At 45.2% G+C, this 10,024-nt stretch overlaps 1 long non-coding RNA gene across 7 annotated transcripts in view; it reads left to right on the top strand.

The window, feature by feature from the left end:
* LOC105309951 overlaps positions 1 to 5,896 on the top strand; it is a 19,676-nt gene extending 13,780 nt beyond the window's left edge. For 6 of the 7 annotated variants that reach the window (XR_002778408.1, XR_002778406.1, XR_002778407.1 and 3 more), the window contains 4 exons: positions 715 to 847; positions 2,792 to 2,909; positions 3,513 to 3,607; positions 4,276 to 5,896. This is a non-coding gene — a long non-coding RNA (uncharacterized LOC105309951). The remainder of the gene's footprint in view (positions 1 to 714; positions 848 to 2,791; positions 2,910 to 3,512; positions 3,608 to 4,275) is intronic. The other variant, XR_002778409.1, reaches the window with a different exon arrangement.
* Positions 5,897 to 10,024: the final 4,128 nt, after the last annotated feature.

Raw genomic sequence — 10,024 nt, 5'->3', positions numbered from 1 at the left:
CAATAGGTCAGATACAAAATCATGAAAGAAGTAGGAAACATTTAAAACTGGATGGGTTCGAGCTAAAGACATGCTTATAAGGAAATTTTTATAGTTTTAAATTACTATATCAGAAGGGAGGAAACATAGCAAAGAAATAACCTAAGCTTTCCCCTTAAGAAAATAGAAAAAGGCTAAACTGAGAAATTCAAACCCAATGAAGAACAAGGAAGTTAATAAAAATTTAATTTTAATAAAAATTACATGGAAATTCAAAATAACCATGCAGAAGACGCATGAAAACCAAAAGTCGGATTTCTATAAAGAGTAATGACGTTGACAAGCCGTCAGTGAGGCCGAGCAGAGTGAGGAGACACGGTCGCTGAATCGCACGTTGGAGGAGGAGGTCCTGCTCCTGCAGCGGGTTCCCGCAGCCCTCGTCTGTTTTCCCGGCGGGGAGGTGTCTGCGGGACAGCGGGGAGGACGTGCCACAGTTTCAGGCTGCACTTCAAACTCGGCAAAACACTTGCCGTGAAGATGCTCGTCGCTTACTTCTTGACAATACAGTACCACTCGTTCAAGTGTCGTGACCCTCACCGGTGGTTTTTATTTTACTATGGCAAGTCCTCCAAGCTCCCATTCCTGTGGATTCTGGGATTTTTGACCTTTCTGTGCTTAGCTCAGAGCAGAAAGACATCGGGATTATGCGTGTTTGAATAGCTCCTGCCTTTGCAGGGATGAAGATGAGATGGGGCCCAGGTGAGGTATGCGATGGAGAGGGTGTCCCCGAGGCTGTGGCGTGTGTTCTGTGGAGTGTGCCCAGCAGAGGAGAATGGACAAGGAAGTGTCCCCGGGCACCCTGTGACAGGTGGGAACAGCCCGCACACGGCCTGAGCGTTTGCGTCTCTCTCTCTCTCTCTCAGGTTACTGTGCCCATGCATTCCCAGTACAGCTGCGTCATCCTCCTGGGCAAAATATCACAGCGGTTCCTGGTCCTCCTCACAGCGACAGACACGCAGCATATCTGGTATTAAACTCGTTGGAGGGAAACCAGGGGAAAGTGCCTCACAGCATAAATACCCAGGCAAGTGACGATGGAAAACAAAGGTTGAGAAACAGTATTGTGCACGCGCATGTAAATGAATCGGTTTCTGCCACCTGGCCGTGCCGGGCTCAGGTGACGTGAGCCCGAGCGGAACCTGCAGTTCTCGAGCTTCCCCAGCAGCGGCTGCTTTGCAGACGGTGACTTTAGAAGGCCATGCGCTTTTTCCCGTTTAGAGGCACTTCTTATTTTTCTCTTCTGCAGTACATTATCTTAACGTGGATTTTAAATATTTTCCTGAGAAAGGTGTCTGTGTATAGTTCCTTTGAAGGGAAGGGCTGCTTATCTCCCGTTGAGATTTTCAGGAAACTCAGGCAAGGTTTACTTCCTTGTATTGGCAGCTGGAAGGACCAGATCGACTGTATCTGAGAGAGAATTACGTATGCACGATGACGTGCCATCACCCTAGCCCCTGCGGTTTTCAAGCCTTTGTTCAGGAGGAACCAAAATTCTAACGTACACAAGTTATCGAGAGCTATTACATGCATGCCAATATGTGATTAAAAAAAAAAAAGATGTAGCTATTATAAAAATAACATCTATAAATACCTGCTGTTGAAATCGTAGGTCAGGTATTTTGGGGGAAATACTTTTGAATAGAATTGTAAGCTACTACATTGTGATAAATGTTTGTAAATTTGTTTTTTGACTTGTCAGGAAGCAAAAAAATGAAGAAGACAGTGGTCTTGTACCAATATGCTTATATTCAGAAGACTAATGCATACTTTAGCAATTGTATAATTTTCCTTAACTTCTCTCTAATATAAAAGTTAAATTTTTACACCTTTACGTAAATCTAGTTTCAAATTTTAACAGTTGACTAAGAGAAGAAAACCTGTAGCTACATCTGTGAAATTTGCGGTGTGCTGTTCCCCAAGTGACTTCAGAGAGCAGGACGTCACTTTGAGATACACAGTTTCATTCTGTTCGCTGGCGAAATCAGTAAATCACATAGGAGCTGTTATTCTGTGTGTCTCCGAGGACACTGAATTAAATGTGGTCTTCATTTTCTCACATCTAGACCATAGTGCATTGAGGTTGTTCCTAAATGATTTACATTAGGTGCTGTCTTAACTATCTTAGGCGAAACTCATATTTATGGGTGTCTTTTAGGAGAAAAAGGGTTAGGAAACGTGATTATGGCACAGGAAGGAGCCCTTTCCCTAGACGATGGGCAAATTTTAGACTTTTGTTTTAAAAAGGAGTGATTTAGTTTAATCCAGTTTCCTAGAAATTCAGATATTGTTGACATTTTTCCTATAGATGGCCTTGTAAAAACCAATAAGCTAGAGACAGTTTTTGCCCATCGAGTCAGTAGATGTCTTCCGTAGACCTCGCCAGGTGGTCATAGAGAAGCCACGTTTCCGTCAATTTGCACATAACAGTAAACGTTTTATACAATTTAGCCCTAACAATTGAAATGCTTCATCTCGCTGACGTAATTATCAGCCAGCCACGCTCTGTGTCCGCCGGGCCTCGGGGAGGGTGAACAGTACGTGTCCGAAGGTCGTGCACGTGACACACGCACAGAGAGCGTGACAGCGCCCGGCCTTCCCAGTCCCACACGTGGATCACGGTGTCTTACCGTTAAACTAGGTTGCGTGCGTGTGTGTCTGCGTGTAGTTTATATGTGCAGAGAGGTGTAATGGTATTTATAACTGCATGTATTTTTTCTTGAAATGTTGTTCTTCCTCTTCTGTCCCCCGTCAGGTGATGCTGGAACCTAAGGGAGGGGAAACTGCCGGTGCCTTCTCCCGAGCTCGCGTGTCAGGCCACACAGCTTCTCAGTCTGGCTCTCCATCCCTGTGACCTCTGCGCAGCCTTGCGGGTACGGCTGCGGCCAGGGCGCTGCGTGTTTACTGGAGACAGGCCTGGGGCGGCCAGTGGTCCATGGGTCTCCCGCTCCCTGAGGAGGTGGCATTAAAATGACCCCCACGAGAGCCACCTGAGCATGTGCCCAGTGATGGGGGCTACTGCAGCGGGTCTTGGCAGTGTCCCTAAATGAGAACGTTTGGTCACCAGCGCCGCCCTCAGCTGACTCTCCCTGTGCCAGGCATTTCCTGAGCGATGTCTCAGCTCTTGGTGTGATTGAGGCATCGCGAGCACTGTCGATTGCTTATGGTCGGACATCTCTCTGTTTGCTTCTGCGACAGTCACCTCGTGCATTGCCAGGCATAGAATAAGTTCTCAATGAACTCTTACTGAGAACAGATGTACGACTAAATTATTTGGAGTGGTTTTGTAAATAACTTGGACCACTGAGCAGAGAAAGAGACCAGTAGGTCTTGGAAATGCATGGGAGAGGGCCGTGCTGTGACGTGCTACTAGTGACGTGTGCGTGTGGAGCTGCCAGCAGAGCGGGGTGACAGCTCAGCGCCCAGCCGGGTCGCCTTTCTCACGGGAGTGGTGTTTCTTGTTTTTTCCTCCCCAGAAGACGACGTCTCTTGGGAGCGAATGTCACCAGCCCACTCCCGACACGGGGCTCTTCCGGCAGAGAGCCTTCTCCTGCGCTGTCACCTGTCCCAGGTGAGGTTTGGTCAGGAGAGCCCAGCCAGGCTTTCTAGGACCCACCCTGTCGGGGTAGAAAAGCAGGTGCGGTTTTCCTGGAGATGGGTGACGTTGGCTGGCGTTCTGAGCGACTCCGAGGGCCGGGACAGGGACAGGCTGACAGGGCCGCTTTGCTCGCATGGCCTCACGGCCGCCTGCTCTCGGTCAGCGCCGTACTGGTGCCGTGAAGCACTTCCTCGGTGGTTCTTTCTCGGCCAGCCCCGACCCAGCCGCCTGTGCCAAGCCAGAGGGTTGGGTTCAGTGTGTGAGGCTCACCAGCTCTTGTAATCAGAGGCCTAGGGGACAGGCGAGTGGTTTTGTCTCTGATAATGAACGTGTGACCTTGAACTACAAGAAGCCACGTACGGAGGGCAAGAGACAGAGAAATCTGGGCTAGTTGCAGCGTCCAGCACTGTTTGGCCAGCAAAGGACAAAAACTAGTGCCAAGGTTACGAAGCTTTAGAGTCGTTTTTCGGTCAAGCACCGGCCCAGCTGCTGCGGGCCTGGCGGTCCCTGTGTGCCCTGTGTACTCGGCAGATCGGCTCGAGCAGGGCAAGCAGCAGCGCCCGGGGTGTCACCGCCTCCTGCCAGGCTCTCAGGAAGCGCGTCCCTCACCTTCTCCTGTTTTCCCCACTGTGTCCTTGCAGGTGATAACCGCGAAGGCGAGGTGGAGCTGTCACTGGGTGCGCCACTGCTTCCGCCCCCTGCTCCAGCAGAGCAGTGACACAGCCTGCCCTCTGCGTGGGGACGCCTCCCTCCCCGTGTCGCCCTGGACACCTCCTCAGATAAGAAATCTTAACTGAGAATGCTCATGTTGGGATGTCAGCGATGAGACTTTGCTGTGGGCGTGGTGGCGGTCTCCCTTGCTGCCCCTTGACTCAATCCCAGGAGCCTCAGTAGAGGAAATATTATCGCACCAGAACTCAAAATGTTGGAATCCCTCAGTCCTCCCGAAAATAGAAATTTGTAGCTTCCTTCGCCACGTGGTAAATTTGAAGAGTAGGCCACATTCAAAAGAAACCGCACGATTTAAAAAAAGATTCAAAGCATCTAAATATCCGATCTATTCATTAGGTGCCCTCCTCCCTCCCGGTTCTGTCCCCGAGTTTTCTCTGTTAACGGAGTTGTGTGCACTCCTTCAGCGAGTAGATGTGCAGGCACACACACCCAGATGCACACTCGCACACGCACATACACACACACTCAAAACACACACCTCATACACCCACATATGTGTGTGCACACACACCCATCTACACACACACAAACCCACACGCGCGCACATATGCACACGCCCACACAACCACACGTGCGCACACTCACAAATGCGCGTGTGCACGCAAACACCCTCACCCACACACGCAGACGTACCCATACACAGCCACGGTTACAAGCACGCCCACACACACCCACAAACACACACATGCATGCACACACAAACACACCACCCCGTACCCACACACATTGTTTTGGAGCGGTTTGCAGGAGGGGCCATATTGTGCCCATTCTTCTACAGAATGCGTTTCACTTAACACGTTTTTTAACGCCCTTTTCCTATTTTGATGACACACACCCGTGTCATTTAACGAATGACTGCGTGACTGTTGTGTAGATTTAAAAAATTAAGTGTTTTGAACATTCTCATTCACATCGATGGCGGTGCCAGGTTTCTGCGCACTGAACCTCCCTACACGTCAAGAATCTTGCACTTGTCTGTTACAGTGTAAGAAATTACTGAGCAGTTGAACTACTGGGATTAAGAATGTACACATTTTAAATTTTGAAAATTATTACAAGATTTCCTTAAAAATGTCACAACTCTATCCTCAAATGGCAACAAAGGAGATTGCCAGCTTCCCTGCAGCCTCACAGATCGCGGATTTCAGAAATGTCTCACATCTCGGCCAGTGCGATAGCCCAAACTATTGTCTTAAATTGTACTTCTTTTGTTTTTGAGTTTGATCATTTTTTCATGTTTATCAGCCATCTGTATTTTTTAATTTCCTCTTTATGTCTAATTTTGGGGGTGGGGGAGATTGTTGTCTCTTACTTCAAAGAGCTCATTTATTATTGGGAAAAAAGCTTTGGATTGTCAAGCATTACAGATCTTTTTTACACACCTTTAAACTTCATTTTTGTTATCAGAATGTGTATGATTGTTACATGTCCAAGTATATCCACGTTCGCTTTACGGCTTCTGAGTTTCATGTCATTTGGGAAAGATATTTATACCGAGTCCATAAAACCTTCATCTCTGTTAACTTCTAATTATTTTGTGTTTTTTTAATTCAAATTCTTAAGTCATGAGAAATTTTTTGGTTTGAATCTCGAAGTTGCCAGGTGATTTGCCATGACTTGCGATTATTTGCCAATAATTGCCCATCTCTCTGTAACGCCATCCTGCACTGTGTGTGTCCTCGTCTGTGGCTGGCTCTGCTGTGGCCGTGTGGCTCTGTGTGTCTCTTCTTCTGCCTCCTGTGTCATGTGTCTTCTTGTTGGAAGAAATTTCAGTTCAGACTGCAATTTCATCAACGCTAATAAATTCATTTGGGGAGAATTGGTTTTTAATGATAAAAGTTTTCTTACCCGAGGACAAGGTATGTTTTCCTTTTTATTCAATAATTTTAATCACAGTTAATATTTTCACTTCGCGATGTATTTCCTTACAGCTTACTAACATTTTTTTGTATCTGAAAGTTTTGTGTTTGGGGGGATAAGCGGTCACCTCGGTCTTTCTCGTGACTTTTCAGAGTTTTTAAAACTGCAGACTAAACCCTTTGCAAACACTGGTGGTTTGGCTTCTCCAGTTTCGAGTGGTGTGGATTTTAGTTATGTCGATGAAGTTCAATGAGCGGTGCCTTCAGAGGATTAAATCTCTCTGCGGACGTATGACTCACCCTTGATTCAATGAGGTTTTAGCGGAATGCTTCGTGGGTTTGAGCGGCACATTGTTGCTGCCCCTTTATCCAAAAAGACGCCCAGAAAAAGCCGTGATGAAGCAAATAGGAGTTTGTGAAAACCACTGCCAGGGAAAAGGCCACCTTGACAAGGTGTAGTCGTGTTTCAGATCAGGAAGCTGTGGCTCTGGGGTCTGGCCGATGTAATGTCACGAAGGCAGGCTTTCAAAGCGGGGTCCTGGTTAGGGACCGGCAGCCTTTGTTATGCAGTGGTTAGGGTCGGAAAAAAGTCACGAGAGGGCCCCGATGTGGGTCTGAGTGAGCTGAGTTTCGTCCATAAAGGAGCCGTCTGCCTTTGTGAGTGAGACGTTCTCAGATGGGTAAACTGCGAAGTTATTTACTGGTTTCCAGTTCCACCTGTTTTTAGGACTTTGCTGAGGGTGGTATCACGTCTTAGCCCCGGCAGGTAAGTTACATGACGTAGGCGGTGTCCATGTCAATGTCAGATGCTAATTTCATATTTTATTTAAAAGTTTTTCTCAGTTACAGTTGACAGTATCATTTTACCTTAGTTTCAGGTGTAGGGCGTCGTGTTCAGACATTTATGATAACTTACGGCGCGATTCCCCTGTGGGACTCCCGACACCACACACAGTTATCACGACGTTACTGGCCGTCAACCCTGTGCTGTACTTCATGTCCCCGTGACTGTTTTGTAGGTGCCAGTCCCTAATCACTTTTGACCCAGCCCTTCCCCCTGCCTCCCTCCCAGCAACCATCAGTTTGTTCTCAGTACCTGTAAGTCTGTCGCTGTGTCGTTTGTCTGTTTACTTGTTCTTCAGATTCCATGTATAAGGGAAGTCATGTGACATTCGTCTTCCTCTGACTTATTTACCGTAGCGTGATGCTCTCTAGGTCCATCCACATTGTCGCACGTGGTGAGACTTCCTCCTTTGCACTGGCTGAGTAGCGTTCCATCCATTGTACGTACATACCACTTCTCACGCGTCTGTTCACCCACGGATGGACACGCAGGTCACCTCCATATCTTGGCTGTTGTGAATAATGCTGTCGTGAACATAGGGGTGCAGATATCTTTTCAAATTAGTGTTCGGATTTCTTCGGATAAATAACCCAGAAGCGGAATGGTCGGGTCATAAGGTAGTCCGATTTTTAATTTTTTGAGGTGCCTCCATACTGTTTTCTGTAGTGGCTGCACCAGTTTGCAGTCCCATCAGCATGATGAGGGGTCCCCTTTTCTCCACATGCTTGCCAGCACTTGTTTTTGGGTTTTTTGATGATGGTCAATCTGACAGGTGTGAGGTGACGTCTCATTATTTTTTAATGTGCGTTTCTCTGATTAGTGACATTGAGCATCTTTTCACATGTCTTTGTCCACTTTGGAGAAATAGATACTCAGGTCTTCTGCCCAGTTTTTAACTGGATCATTTGGGATTTTTTGGTGTTTACTCATATGATATTAACCCCTTATCGGTGTGTTATTGGAAGAAATATTTTCTCCGTTTCATTGGGCCTTTTTTTTTTTTTTTAAATTATGGTTTGCTGTGTGGAAACTTTCAGTTTGATATATATAGTCCCATTTGTTTATTTTTTCTTTCGTTTCCCTTGCCTGAGGAGATACATCAGAAAATGTTACTAAGAGCATACTGCATCTGTTTTCTTCTAGAAGTTTTATGGTTTTGGATCTTAAATTTAAGTTTTTAATCCATTTTGAGTTTATTTTTATATGTAGCGTTAGAAGGTGGATCCTGTTTCATATATTTTTTTGCATCTATCTGTCCAGTTTTCCTAGCACCATTTATTGAATAGATTGACTTTACCCCATCACATGGTCTTTCCTCCTTTGTCATAGGCTAAGTGACCATATAGTGCGAGTTTATTTCTGGGCTCTCTATTCTTTTCCATTGACCTATGTGTCTGTTTTTGTGCCTCTGCCATGCTGTTTTGGTGACTGTAGCCTAGTAGTATAGTTTGAAATCAAGTAGTGTGATACCTCCAACTTTGTTCTTCTTTCTCAAGATTGCTGGGGCTATTTGGGGTCTTTCGTGGTTCCATATAATTTTTAGGATTCTTTGTCATAGTTTTGTGAAAAACGCCATTGGTATTATGATAGAGATTGCATTAAATTTGTAGGTTGCTTTGCGTAGTGTGGACATTTGAAAGATGTTAATGTTTCCTACCCACGAGCATGATACGTGCTTCCATCTATTTGTATCTTGTTCAGTTTCTTTCTTCAGTATCTTATAATTTTTCTGAGTACAGATTAGGTATTTTATTTTGTTTGGTGCAGTTGTAATTGGGATTGTTTTCTGACTTTCTCTTTCTGATAGTTCGTCATTGGTGTATAAAAATGTAACTGATTCTGAGTACTACTTTTGTATTCTCCTACTTTACCACATCCGTTCATTAGTTATAACAGTTTTTTGCTGTGATGATTAAGGTTCTTTATACAGTATTATGTCATCTGCAAATAATGCAGTTTTACCCAATCTTTTCCAATTAGGATGCCTTTCATTTCTCTTGACTGATGGCTGTGGCTAGGGCTTCCAATACAATGTTGAGCAGAGTGGTGGAGGGCATCCTTGTCTCATTCCTGATCTTACGGAAACCGCTTGTGGCCTTTCCGCATTGAGTGTGGTGTTAGCTGTGGGTTTATCATACGTGGCCTTCATTGTGTTGAGATATGTTCCCTCTGTTCCCACTTTACTGAGTGTTTTTATCCTAAACGCATGCTGGATTTTGTCTGCATCTATTGATGTACTCGTATGATTTTTATCATTTTGTTTATGTGGTGTCACCTTAATTGATTTGCACATATTGAACCAACCTTGCATCCCAAGAGTAAGTCCAACTTGATCACGATGTATGATATTTTTAATGTTTTGCTGAATTAGCTTCATTCATATTTTGTTGGATTCTTTGCACCTATGTTCATCCGGGATGTTGGCTTATAAATTTCTTTGTAGTGTCTTTGTCTGGCTTTGGAATCAGGGTGCTGGTGGCCTCATAAAACGAACTTGAGAGCCTTCCTTCCTTTTGAATTTTTTGGAGTGGTTGGCAAGAATAGATATTATTAATTCTCCTTTAAATGTTTGGTGAAATTCACAGGACGTATGTTTGTTGGGATGGCCTATGACTAACTGCTCATAGTATTTTCTTACGACCCTTTGTATTTCTGTGGGGTCAGTTGTCACTTCAGTTTCATTTCTGATCTGATTTATTTGGTCCTCTTTTTTCCTTGAGTCTTCAGAGTTCATCGGTTTTGTTTATCTTCTCGTGGTTTATCAGTTCTTGGTGTCATTCGTCTTCCGTGCCGTCTTTCTAAACTCCGTTTGTTTGTTTCCACTCTGGGTATTTTCTGCTACTTTGCCTCACGAGTCATGGGTTTGACCCGCCGCTTCATCTAATCTGTTGATTTCCACTAGTGTATTCTTCATTTCGGTTATTCTTCATTTATGACCGGTTTTTAATGGTTTCC

This window comes from Pteropus vampyrus, unplaced genomic scaffold, assembly GCF_000151845.1.
Source record: "Pteropus vampyrus isolate Shadow unplaced genomic scaffold, Pvam_2.0 Scaffold955, whole genome shotgun sequence".
NCBI lineage: Eukaryota > Metazoa > Chordata > Mammalia > Chiroptera > Pteropodidae > Pteropus > Pteropus vampyrus.
This window is presented reverse-complemented; position numbering and strand designations above follow the sequence as displayed.